At 49.2% G+C, this 12,843-nt stretch overlaps 1 protein-coding gene across 2 annotated transcripts in view; it reads right to left on the bottom strand.

Moving 5' to 3' along the window:
- Positions 1-12,499, bottom strand: part of CNBP (CCHC-type zinc finger nucleic acid binding protein) — a 48,878-nt gene extending 36,379 nt beyond the window's left edge. The window contains exon 1 of one of the 2 annotated variants that reach the window (XM_049693729.1): positions 12,296-12,499. The gene's annotated coding sequence lies outside the window, so the exon portion shown is untranslated. The remainder of the gene's footprint in view (positions 1-12,295) is intronic. The other variant, XM_049693726.1, reaches the window with a different exon arrangement.
- Between the last annotated feature and the right edge of the window lie 344 nt (positions 12,500-12,843).

Raw genomic sequence — 12,843 nt, 5'->3', positions numbered from 1 at the left:
GATAAGTTTATTTTATTTTTTTGCTTTTTGTTTTTGGCTGTGCCATGCAGCTTGCTTTAAAGCAATAGCTCCAATTGTTTATTTGAAAAAGTACAGTAAATACACAGGGAAATTTTTACACATATTGTGTAATAGTCTCTCACTATATATCTGCTCATGGTATACCACAGGTGCACTGGTTTGATAAAGGAAGACAAATTCAGGGTAATACGATAAAACAAAATACATTTTTTTTTTAATCCTTCTTTTCACGAAGGTCCTTGTATGGAGATGGAGCTCTTGGAGAATGCGCAACCTGGACACCTGCCCAGGGCAGGCCCTGCTAGGAGACAGCAAGAGCTGCAGGGGGTGGAGCCTGTGACTCGGCATCAAAGGACTCAGGTTGGAATTGCAGCGCTGCTCTTTCTTGTGTGACTCTGAGCCTATATCCTCCACAGTGAGATGGAGATAGTCGTAAAGCCTGCACAGGCTTGTGGGGAAGGTAAACTGAGATCATGCGCAGAATGGCTTAGCACAAGATTTAGCACAAAAGTTGCTCAAATGTTTACTTCCTTGGACCGTCTCTCTCTAGCTGGACGTGAGGATTACGTGGGATGATATATGTGAAAACAAATGTTGGTTATAATTAGAAATGGGCAACAGGGACCCGGAATCTGTGTCAAGGCAGCATGTCTGTGTGTAAGACGGTGGTGGCAGGAGATTTTGCACGGCCTCTCCACTTCCAGCACAGGGATGCTAGCCCTCAAATGCTAGGATACTTTTTTAGCTTCCTTCTGAGCTCCCCTGACCTTCTGGCAGTTCCCAGATCTAGCGAGCTTCTTAGAATGCTTCTGGAAATGCAGAGGAGCATAGGAAAGGGACAGGCCTATGGGCAAGGAACTACAGGTCGCAGCTTCTGACACTCAAGCAATACTTCTGGGCTGCACCCAGAGGCTCAGCAAGGCCTGGCCTGCACCCTCTGACCTTCCCTCCCCTCTTTTATACTCCAGCCACCCTGGCCTTTCTTCTGTCAAGAAGAAACACGTCAAGTTGAGTCTTAGTCAAGGTGTATTCCTGCTCCTTCCTTTGCCCTTGGTTCCCTCCTCCTAGAACATTCTGACCCAGATCTCCACAAGCCTGGCTCCCCCTCATCATCTAAGTCTCAGCTAAGCTACCTGCTGCAAGGGAGGCCTCTCCTGACCCCCATAGCTAAAGCATCCACCCCTCAACCCCTGCTCACTCTCTGTCCTATCGTGCTATTTTATTTTCTTTACAGCACTTGTCATCATCTGAAATTGTCTTATCTGTGTATAGGTTACTTGATACCCCACAGAAGCAAGAGCTCACCTAATGTGTCCAAACTGAATCCCCAGCATCTGCACATTCAAGAAATACTTGTTAAATGAATGAACGAGTGAAATCCTTCATGGCATCTTCATAGCCGAATGGATAGCTTCCTCCTGGGTGATCCATGGCAGTTTATTTACTCCTGTATGCAGTACTCTTCCTGGTTGTGGTGGTTCAGTACATCAGTGGTCTCCAATGAACATCAGCCCCTTTGTGGTCCCTCAAGTGTAAATTCCGGGATTGGCCATGTGACTTGCTTTGGCCAATGGTACGGTAGCAAGTGTGCTGGGCACAGAGCCTTGGTAAGTACTTGAATGCTGGGGTCTGTCCTCTTGGGACACTGTCTCTTAAGGTCTTGAGTTACTCTGTAAAGAGGTCCAGCTACCATGATGAAGAGAAGAGACCACACAGAGGGACAAGTGAGCCCAGCCAGCCCCCTTTTCCAGCCATTCCAGCTGAAGCCCTAGAAATGTGAGAGAAGACGCTCTCTTCACTCACCTTCCACCACAGGAGATACCAGGTAGGGCGGAAGAACCACCCAGCTGAGCCCAGCCCAGAGGGCAGAGCCAGGAGAAATATGAAATCACTTTAAAAATAAGTTTGACTTGCTTACTTCAGCAGTAAGTAGCTGAAACACCAGTTTACCTTCCATTATGAATGGTCATGTGTGAGTCTATGACCCAGAGCCCAAAGCAAAGAGCTGCAACATAGTTCCCTTTGTCTTTCGCACTTTGCCCGGCATCCCACACAAATTAGAGTCGATAGTTCATTCAGAAGTTTACTGAACTTCTCTCCAAGCTAGTCTCTGTGCTACTTGTGTGTGTGATGGAGAGGGTGCCAGTCATTTTCTCCGTGATCTTTAAGGTCATCCCAGAGGTGTCAGTAGGGCCGTTTCCCGGCTTGTCCTTGGTCACAGAGCTTGTGAAGGTGTCCCCTGGGTGGGGACAGTTGGACTGAGGAAGGACATGAGGCTCAGGCAGGAGGAAATTCCTGGCTGTGTTAACTGAGTATGGAATATGCTGGAGGGGCACCTCGCTCGTCCACCTCTGCCAGCTCGGGGGGGTGCCACAGGGGAGGCTTCCTGGCCTGGAAGGTTTTTGCAGAAGCCCTCTGTGCCTTCTCTGCAGCCCTATCTCCGTTCCTCCACCCCTCTGGCTCCATCTCCCTCACAGACTTGTTTTTCTTTATCTGAGTCCCTAAACGTCCTCATCCCTGTAACGCAGAGGCGATATCTGCTTGCAGGGCAGTTCTCGGGCAGGGCCACACGGGGTGGGGTGGGGTGGGGTGGGGTGGGTGACCATGGCTGGCACATTGTCAGGCACCTTAGAACAGGCCCTAAGTAAATGGTGTCTGAGTCATTTCCTGGGGAACCCCCGCCTTGCTCACAGCTGGGTCCAGCCAATGGGAGATACCAGTGGGGGCTGGGCAGGCAGGAGGAGAGAGAAACCAGGGTTCTTCTCCCCTTCTCCCTGGCAGGGGGTGGGGTGGGAGCTGACCCTCCTCTGTCGTGCTGGCACCTGCCGACAGCTCTCCCTCTGTGCCCCAGTGCCCAGCAGGCAGCCCCACACCTGAGTCAGCCTCTGGGCTCAGGCAACACCACCCCTTGTCCTGGGGCAGCAGAGGTCTCCCCGTTGCTGCTGCTGGTTTCTGGGTTCCCTGACTCCTGCGTGGCTTCCCAGCTCTTCAATCACCTGGGAGACCAACTCCTTGTATTAAATTCTGTCAGTTCGAAATACCTACAGTGGTTTCAGTTTTCCTGGCTGGACCCTGGCTGGTACACATGGTAAGTGTTCAGATCAAGTATGCAGTAAAGGGATAACTCAGCAAGCTTGGGTAGCCCAAACCCCGCACATTCCATGGAAAGCACTGCCCTTGACTGGCTCCTGGGAGCTAACCTATAGACTCTTGGAATATCCCGCCTGGTAAGAGTGCCTTTGTGCACCTGGAGTCTGGGGCCACGCCAGACAGCTAATGCTAACAATGCGATTTATGGTGAATGCTTATTTTTATTTGCCTGGGACCTTGGGCCACACTGTTTTAGTTCGACGTGGTTGGGGGGTTGGTAGTGGAGACCGAATACCTGTGGTCAGTCATGGGGTTGCTCCCTGCCTACGAGACTGGCCCTCCAAAAAATCCCCGAACTCTGAGGCTCAGATGAGCTTCCCTGGTTGGCCACGTTTTGTGCACATTGTCACACATGGTCGCTGGGAAAACTAAGTGCTGTCTGCAGGTCTCCTCTGGGTGAGGACAGCCAGACGCTCTCACTTGGTCACTCCTGGACCCTGCTCTGTACATTTTTTCCTTTGCTGATTTTATAAATTTATTTATTTATTTATTTATTCCTGGCTGCATTGGGTCTTCGTCACTGTGCGCGGGCTTTCTCTACTTGCGGCGAGTGGGGGTTACTTTTCATTGCGGTGCACAGGCTTCTTGCTGCAGCGGCTTCTCTTGCTGCGGAGCATGGGCTCTAGGCTTGCTCCATACGTCAACAGGCATCTACTGAACTCTTCGACTAAGTGACCACTCGCTAGCCAGGGAGTGACCAGAGTGGGTTCGTGTGGGTGAGGCCACTCTAGCTGCAGAGTGAGGGAGGACCAGGAGTGAAACAGGGCGACTGCAGAAGCCCAGAGAGACAGGCTGGCGTGTGGACCGGGGGGGGCTCAGTAGTTGCGGTGCACAGGCTTAGTTGCTCCGCCGCACGTGGGATCTTCCTGGACCAGGGCTCGAACCCGTGTCCCCTGCATTGACAGGCGGATTCTTAACCACTACAACGCCACTTCCAAAGTCCCTCCTTTGCTGATTTTAATCTCTATTCTTCTGCTATAATGAACTGTAACCACGAGTTTAACATTTTTTCTGAGTTGTATGAGTCCTCCTAGCAAATCACTGAAGCTGAGGGTGGTCCTGGAGACCCCCAACACGCTAATTAAACAGGAAACTTTGCTCTTCCCAGAGACAAAATGTCTAGAGTCCCCAGAACTTAAGTAACTTAACTGAACTGGATGCAGGTTCCACTAGACTGGACCCCGTCACCACACACCATGTACTGCCTCTGGCAAGGACGGAGCAGGGGGTGAGGAATGTGGAAGCAGGAAGGCCACTTGACTGAGGAGCTGAAATAGGGACGGCTGAGGCCCCTCCTGACTCCAACAACTCATAAATCCATACGCCAATAGGCATCTGTTGAACTCTTCGACTAAGCGACAATTTGCTAGCCAGGGAGTGACTGGAGAAGGTTCGTGTAGGTGAGGCCACTGGAGCTGCAGAGTGAGGGAGGACCAGGAGGGAACCAGGGCGGAGGCGACTGCAGAAGCCCAGAGAGACAGGCTGGCGCGTGGACCGGGGGTGGCAGTGGGGAGAGAGAGGCTGGGTGGGTTCAAGCCACCACGGGAAATGGCTGTTGGGCCTCTCCGCTGGGAATCCCCCCACTTCCCCAAACCGGTGGCGTCCCGGCTTCAGCACTGTGGTAGGTGATACAGGATAATTAGAGAGAGAAACACAGCATCCTCTGGTCCCTTCCTTCCCCCTGCTTCACCCACCCCAGCAAATCATATCACGTCTATTTCTGAAATCGATCTGCAAGGGCCTTCTTTTCTCTCTCTCCACCTCCACCACCAAAGTCCAGACTGGCGCCCCCTTTGCCTCTGCACCACCTACTCCGTCCCGGGATGCCTGCCTGGCTACTTCCTTCTCATCCCTCTGGCTTCGTGCAAAATGTGGCTCCACAGAGAAGCTTTCCCTGCCCACCCAGGGAGAGGAGGCCACGCTGTCCTCTCCTACAGCCTCCTCTTTTGTTCTCACTTACTTTTCTCACTTTCTCCGACAATCACAGCTAGGACTTGTTGAGCATATACTGTGTGCCAGACACTGCTTGAAGCATATTACTTCACGTTAGTTCACTTGGTCCTCATTTACCCAATTCCATTTTAAATTAACTTTACAACTAAGGAAACAAGTTTAAAACTACTGCCTCAACAAGCCTGCGGGCACGAGGAGGGCAGGGAGCCTGCCTGTCCAGGTTATTGCTGATGAAGAAGCTGGGAACACAGCCTGGTCCGTAAGCAGGAACTCTGGATATATTTGCTGGAGAGACAGAGAAGCATGCGGATGGACTGGCTGTGGAGACGGGGGAAGGAAGGTGTTGAGGATGGATCTCGGTCTCTGGGTGAGGCAACTGGGTGGTACCATTGACAGAGGTGCGGAGGTCTGCCGGGTGAGCCGCTGTGCAAACCCTGTGCAAAGCCCTCTCTGAACGTGGGCTGGACCTGATTACTTGATTCTACCAAGTAGGACATGACAAAAGTGATGTGATGTCACATCTGTAGTTAGATTACAAAAAATTCTGACTTCCATCTCACTAGTAGACTCGTTCTATTGCCCTCCTGGTTTGCACACTCTAAGGAAGTGAGCCGACATGTGGCGAGGACCGCATGGCAAGGGGCCGAGGGCAGCGTCTGGCCCAAGCCATTGAACGACAGAGGCCCTCGGGCCAGTGGCACACAAGGAACTGAATCCGGCCAACAGTCACGCAATTTTGGAAGACCTTTCCCCAGCCTTCAGATGAGACCCCAGCCCCTGTGCAGCCTTGTGAGAGAGCCTGAAGCAGAGGACCCGGCTGAGCTGGGCCCAGATTCCTAGCCGCACAAACTGTGAGACAAGAAATGGATGGTTTTTTATTTTTATTGTGGTGAAAAGCACGTAGCATAAAATTTACCATCTTAGCCATTTGAAGTGTCCTGTTCCGTACTGTTAACTACATGCATGTCGCCCCAGGGCTGAACTTGCTGGGGGTTGCCAAGTCACGGGCCCTTTACAAGCTGCACCAGGGTCACCCTCCAGGGGGATGCCAGTACCAGGTCCCTGCACATGAAATGTGTCCCCGCCTTAGTCACACAGTGTGACTTGTGTACACGCCACGATACCGTGCGTGTGTCTTTTAGCTGTTCATGCAAAGGCAAACTTGCTCTGGGGCCTTTCTGACTACAAAATCCGCAGAACCACGTACAACCCAAGGTTGGTGGGCCCCGTGGGGTGGGTGTAGGGCTCGGAGGGCTCATCACAGGCACTCCCTGTTGGTTTATCGAGCTGTCACTATTCTGTCACTGTCCTCCAGTCTGCTGGCGGGTGGAGATGTGCTCAACCCTTTCTATTTACTGTCACCAGCTCCTGGTGAGTCACTAATAAACAATCCGGCCCTGCCACCCCTCCTGGAGGGTGAGAGCCTGCAGAGGACTGCTTCTCCTCCTACTTTGCAGTGACAGGAAAACTGTCTCTGGGGAACCTTGAAGCTTTGTGGCAGGCCTCTCAGGCTTACAGCCACACAGCCAGAGAAGAGCAGGATGGGTGTTAATTTTGTTGCTTGGGAACCGAGAAGCCACAAGAAGCTGAGCTGCCTGACACTCCCAGGCCGGGGCTCTTTCATCACACAAAAAGAACACCATGCATTTGCGTGCAGACACTGATTTGACTGCAGATGTTATGTTTTTCTCCTCAGTCAACCAGCAGTGATCAACATGAAGGAATGTCTCATTGCAGAAAACGAATAAATGTGGGATCGCTCAGAGCAGGGCTGGAGTCTGGGCTCTGTCATTCATTCATCCCACTGCTATTTACTGACCACTTATTATGTGCCAGATGTCAGGAATATGCCAGACAAGGAGCTGCCTTAGCAGCTGAAGGTGGAGAGATGACAGTAAACAAGTGTGATGGTTAACTTTATGTGTCAACTTGACTGGGCCACGGGGCACCCAGATATCTGGTCAAACATTACCCTGGGTGTTTCTGTGAGGGTGTTTTTGGATGAGATTATGTTTAAACCACTAGACTGAGTAAAGCCAACTGCCTTCCCCAACGTGGGTGGGCCTCACCCAAACAGCTGAGGGCCTGAGTAAAACAAACAAACAAAAAAACTGAATGAGAGGGAACTAAACCTGCCTAACGGCCTTTCAAACTAAGATATCAGCTTTTTTCCTGCCTTTGGACTCAAATTGAAACATCAGCTCTTCCTGAGTCTGAAGCCTGCCAGTCCTCAGACAGAAACCACTACTCAGCTCTCCTACTCTTCAGCCCTTTGGACTCGGACCACAACTTAATCATTGGCTCTCCTGGGGCCCCACATTGCTGACTCACCCTGCAGGACTCGGGACCTGCCCACTCCCATAACTGCATGAGCCAATTCCTTACAGCAAATCTCAACCTCTCTGTCTCTCTGCCTCTGTATATACACACACACAAACATACACATCCCATTATTTCTGTCTTTTTGGAGAATCTTAACTAATACGACAGGCCAACAAATGATCAATTCAGACAGTGATAAACTGCCATGAAGAAAGTAAAACAAGACCGTGGAAAAGAGAAGGGGTGGTACTTTAGCCACAGAAGTCAGGAACGCCTCTCTGAGCAGGTGGCCTTTCAGCTGACCACAGCAGGAGAGCAACAGGCACGTAAAAGCTGTAGGGGACTGGCTGGGCAGAGGTCTTGCCCACAGGGCAGGGTCACAGAGAGCTGGAGGAACAGGAAGAATCTCAGAGAGGCTGGAGGGGACCATGGCAGGAGAGTGAGGCAGGATGCAGGGTGTTAGGGCCTCACAGGCCACGGGGAGGAGTCTGGATTTTATTCCCAGTGTGAGGGGAATCCTCTGGAAGCTTTTCTACTTTTTTTGGGGGGGAGGACCGCACCTCACAGCATGCAGGATCTTAGTTCCCTGACCAGGGATTGAACCCATGCCCCCCGCAGTGGAAGCACGGAGTCTTAACCATCGGACCACCAGGGAGGTCCTGGAAGCTTTTAAGAAGTTGTTAACCCTCTGGCTGCTTTGTGTCCCTAGCTTGCTGTGTGATCTTGAGCAAATGAATGTACCTCTCTGAGCTTCAGTTTCCTGGTGGTGTTGTGACGATCAAATGAGATAACGTAAGAGAATGAGTTGGTGTCCCATGTGGCGCAAAGAAGCGGCTGTGGAAATGTCAGTTTCTTTTGCTGGTTGTTCAACGGGGGCACTGATTGGTAAATGCTGACACTAGAACTAGCTGGGGAAATAAAACTGACATGAACTTTCTGGAAACAGGGGCAAAATGTATACCAGAGATGTTTATCACAAAGTCGTTTACCCGTGGAGAAACTGGAAACAGCTAAATGCCTGAGAGGAAGACGCTTTGGTGCATTAAAGCTAGAGGCATGGGGACTTCCCTAGTGGTCCAGTGGTAAAGAATCCACCTTGCAATGCAGGAGACACAGGGTTGATCCCTGGTCAGGGAACTAAGATCCCATGTGCCGCAGGGCAACTAAGCCCGTGCGCCACAACTACTGAGCTCGGGTGCCTCAACGAGAGAGCCTGCGTGCCACAAACTACAGAGCCCATGCGTTCTGGAACCCCTGCACCACAACTACAGAGCCCACGCGCCCTGAAGCCTGCACGCCACAACTAGAGAGGAGAAAACCCACACGTCACAACTAGAGAGAAGCCCACGCACCACAACTAAGACGCGATGCAGCCAAAAATAAATAAAATTTTAAAATAATAAATACATCTTTAAAAAAAAAAACTTGTAGTCAGACAGACTTGGGTTCAAACTTTGGCTCTTCCGCTGCCTCCCCCGGGCAACTTTTGTCAAATCATCAAATTCTGTCAGCTTCAGTGAACTTGGAAAATGGAGACTGTGAGAATTAAATTAGAGAGCTTGTGCAGCCCATAAACACAGTACCTGGCACCTGTCAGAGACACTGGGGGAAATGCAAGTACCAAGGTTACCTTTATTTTTTTTAATTTATTTATTTTTTATTTTATTTATTTTTGGCTGTGTTGGGCCTTCGTTGCTGTGCGCGGGCTTTCTCTAGTTGCGGTGAGGGGGGGCTACTCCTCGTTGCAGTGTGTGGGTTTCTCATTGCAGCGGCTTCTCTTGCTGTGGAGCACGGGCTCAAGGCGCACAGGCTTCAGTAGTTGTGGCATGCGGGCTCAGTAGTTGTGGCTCGCGGGCTCAGTAGCTGTGGCGCATAGGCTTAGTTGTTCCGCAGCACGTGGGATCTTCCCGGACCAGGGCTCGAACCCGTGTCCCCTGCATTGGCAGGTGGATTCTTAACCACTGCGCCACCAGGGAAGCCTGATTTAATTCAATTCTAATTAAAATCCCATGGTTTATCTATGGAACAAGCAGAGGCAAGACATGCTCTGAGAATAAGATGGAAGGACTCGCCTTCCTAGATACTAACATCAATGCTTATCCTGACTATGATGATTAACGCAGTACGGAATTGACACAGGGATAGACAGACTGACAATGATACAGAAGCCCAGAAACAGACCCACAGAGATGGCCCTTGATAGATAACATACAAACAGCATATAAATGGAAGTTTGATAGGGGGCAAAAATGGCATTGCAAATCAGTGTGGAAAGAAAGGATTATTCAATAAAATGTGTTAGGCAATTGATTATCCAAATGGAAAAAAAATGAAATTGACTCCTTACCTCACACCATACAAAAAAAAAATTATGATGAAGTCAGAACTTAAATGTGAAAGGCAAATTTAAAATCTTTGGAAGATAACATAAAACTGTGCTGTTCGATACAGCTCAATATAAAAAAACCAAACAACTCAATCAAAATATGGGCAGAAGACCTAAATAGACATTTCTACAAAGAAGATACCCAGATGGCCAACAGGCGCATGAAAAGATGTTCAACATTGCTAATCGCTAGAGAAATGCAAATCAAAACCACAGTGAGGTATCACCTCACACCAGTCAGAATGGCCATCATCAAAAAGTTTACAAATAATAAATGCTGCAGAGGATGTGGAGAAAAAGGAACTCTCCTACAGTGTGGGTGGGAATGTAAATTGGTGCAGCCACTATAGAGAACAGTATGCAGGTTCCTTTAAAAAAAAAACAACTAAAAATAGAACTACCATATGATCCAGCAATACCCCTCCTGAGGGGTATATCAGGAAAAGACGAAAACTCTAATTCAAAAAGATACTTGTGGGTCTTCCCTGGTGGCGCAATGGTTAAGAATCCGCCTAACAATGCAGGGCACATGGGTTCAAGCCCTGGTCCGGGAAGATCTCACACGCAGAGCAACTAAGCCCGTGCGCCACAACTAGTGAGCCTGCGCTCTACAGCCCGAGAGCCACAACTACTGAGCCCACACACCGCGACTACTGAAGCCCACACGCCTACAGCCCGTGCTCCGCAGCAAGAGAAGCCACTGCAATGAGAAGCCCACTAGAATGGCTATAATCAAAAAGTCAATAAATGTTACTGAGGATGTGGAGAAATTGGAAACTTTAATACACTGCTAGTGGGAAAATAAAGCGGGGCAGATGCTTTGGAAACCAGGCAGTTTTGCAAAAAGTTAAACAGAGTTATCATATGACCAGCATTTCTACTCTTATATGCTCCAAAGAAATGAAAACATGTGTCACACAAAAGCTTGTACACAAGTATTCACAGCAGCATTATTCACAAGAGTCAAAAAGTGGAAACAGTCCAAGTGTCCATTAACTGATGAATGTTAAATAAACAAAATATGTGTGTGTGTATATATATATATTCATAAATGCAATATAATTCAGCAATAAAAGAGAATGAAATACTGATTGATGCTGTGACATGAACCTTGAAAACACTATGCTAAGTGAAAGAAGCAGACACACAAAAGGCCACATTGTATGACTCTATTTACATGAAATACCCAGAACAGGCAAATCCACAGACAGAAAGTAGATCAATGGCTGGGGCGGGGAGTGAGGGATGGTGAATGACTAGTAATGGAGACAGATTTCTTTGGGGTAATGAGAATGTTCTGGAAGTAGTGGTGATGCACACTCAACTGTTTGAATATACTAAGAACCACTGAAGTGTACACTTATAAAAGGGTGAATTTTAAGATATGTGGATTATATCTCAATTTTTCAAAACGAGTAATGTTAATTAAAAAAATACCACAAGCAGGTTATTGATATTGGTACAACCTACTAATCTTATTCAGATTCCCTAATTTCTCCTGTACTTTCAGTATCCTGTGTTTCAACAAAGGACTCAGCAATTATCATGAAGAATGTATATTAAAGGGACTTCCCTGGTGGTCCAGTGGGTAAGACTCCACACTCCCAGGGCAGGGGGCCCCGGTTCCAAAATAAATAAATAATAACTAAAATTTTTTTTTTAAAGGAATGAAGTACTGATACATGCTGTAATATGGATGAACCTTGCAAATACTTTTTTAAAAAAGACTGTATATTACAGTTTAAAAATAATAAAAACCCTACAATTACGTATTAGCTTATACAGAAAGCTGGACTCACAACCCACAATTCTCATTATAAAAATGAAGTATTATAAAAATTGCCCTTGGTATATAGTTCTATAGAATTAATATCATAATATAAAAGGATATTTATCTCAACACACTTTATCTGTACTTCACGGTCTTAACACAACAACGAAAAACTCTGGGGTTCTTTTCTGGCTTTTAACCATGCGGCATACTTATTTCACCTTAATTATGAACACTTTTACACCCTGCTTTTCCCCTTTAACGTCTCATTTTGTTTAAGAAGTTTGGACACTGCCTCCCAAGTCCTCAGAAATATCCCTTTAGAAGGGTGTGCAATGTTTCATCCGATGGATGCACCACAATCCCCTTAATCATCCCTTTACTGCTGGGCATTTAGGGTGTTTCCAATTATCTTGCTCCAAACTGCTGCAGTGAGCAACTTGATTTTCTTCCTTTGGATGATTTCCTCCGGATAAGGAAGGGGTGGGGTTACTGGTTAAAGATTTTGCACATCTTTCCGGCTCTTGACAATTTCACGTTGGCGCAAGACCCCCGCCCCCCCTTCCCCGCGGCCCCCGGGCCCCAGCTTCTGCAAAGCACGACTGCAGAGGCGGGCGCCTGTGCGTCCGGGGTCCCGGCGCGTTGCGGTCCACGCCCCCCGCACCTTGGGCACCGCCCGCGCCCCGGCTCACCTGGACTCCTCCCCTCGGGCCAGGGGACTCCGTCTCGGTGTCGCGCAAGTCCTCACCTTGGCCTCGGGGTGTCTTCCCAGGTCCGTGGAGGTAACCCTGGGCGACGTCCGTCTCTCCTTCGTGTCCTTTCCCTCCCCCAGCGCCAGGCGGCGCATCCAGTAGGTGCTCCATAAATACCCACAGATTTCAAGAGCAAGTTGACGTTGCCGCGCCGACCTTTCACGCTAGTCAGATCCCTGGAAGTTAGCCAAGTACCAAGCAGTTCGCACCGGGAGCGGATGTGAGGGGGGTGGGCAGAGTTGAACTGTAGAAGCCCATTCATGCAACGATTGTCTGAGCACCTACTGTATGTCAACATCATCCACCGCAGGGAATAAAAGACAGTCAGCGGTAAAGTAAGAATGTAGTTAGTGGGTCAGACGGCGATTCGAGGTAGGCAGAGAAATCCGGCAGGGGAGGGGCTGAAGTGAGGCGAGGCTGGCGGGCCTCCGGGAGGAGGTGACCAGAAGAGGTAGCACCTCGGAGGTGGGCGGCTGCTCGGGCCAGCG

The sequence above is a fragment of the Orcinus orca genome, chromosome 10 (genome assembly GCF_937001465.1).
Source record: "Orcinus orca chromosome 10, mOrcOrc1.1, whole genome shotgun sequence".
In the NCBI taxonomy this organism is placed as follows: domain Eukaryota; kingdom Metazoa; phylum Chordata; class Mammalia; order Artiodactyla; family Delphinidae; genus Orcinus; species Orcinus orca.
This window is presented reverse-complemented; position numbering and strand designations above follow the sequence as displayed.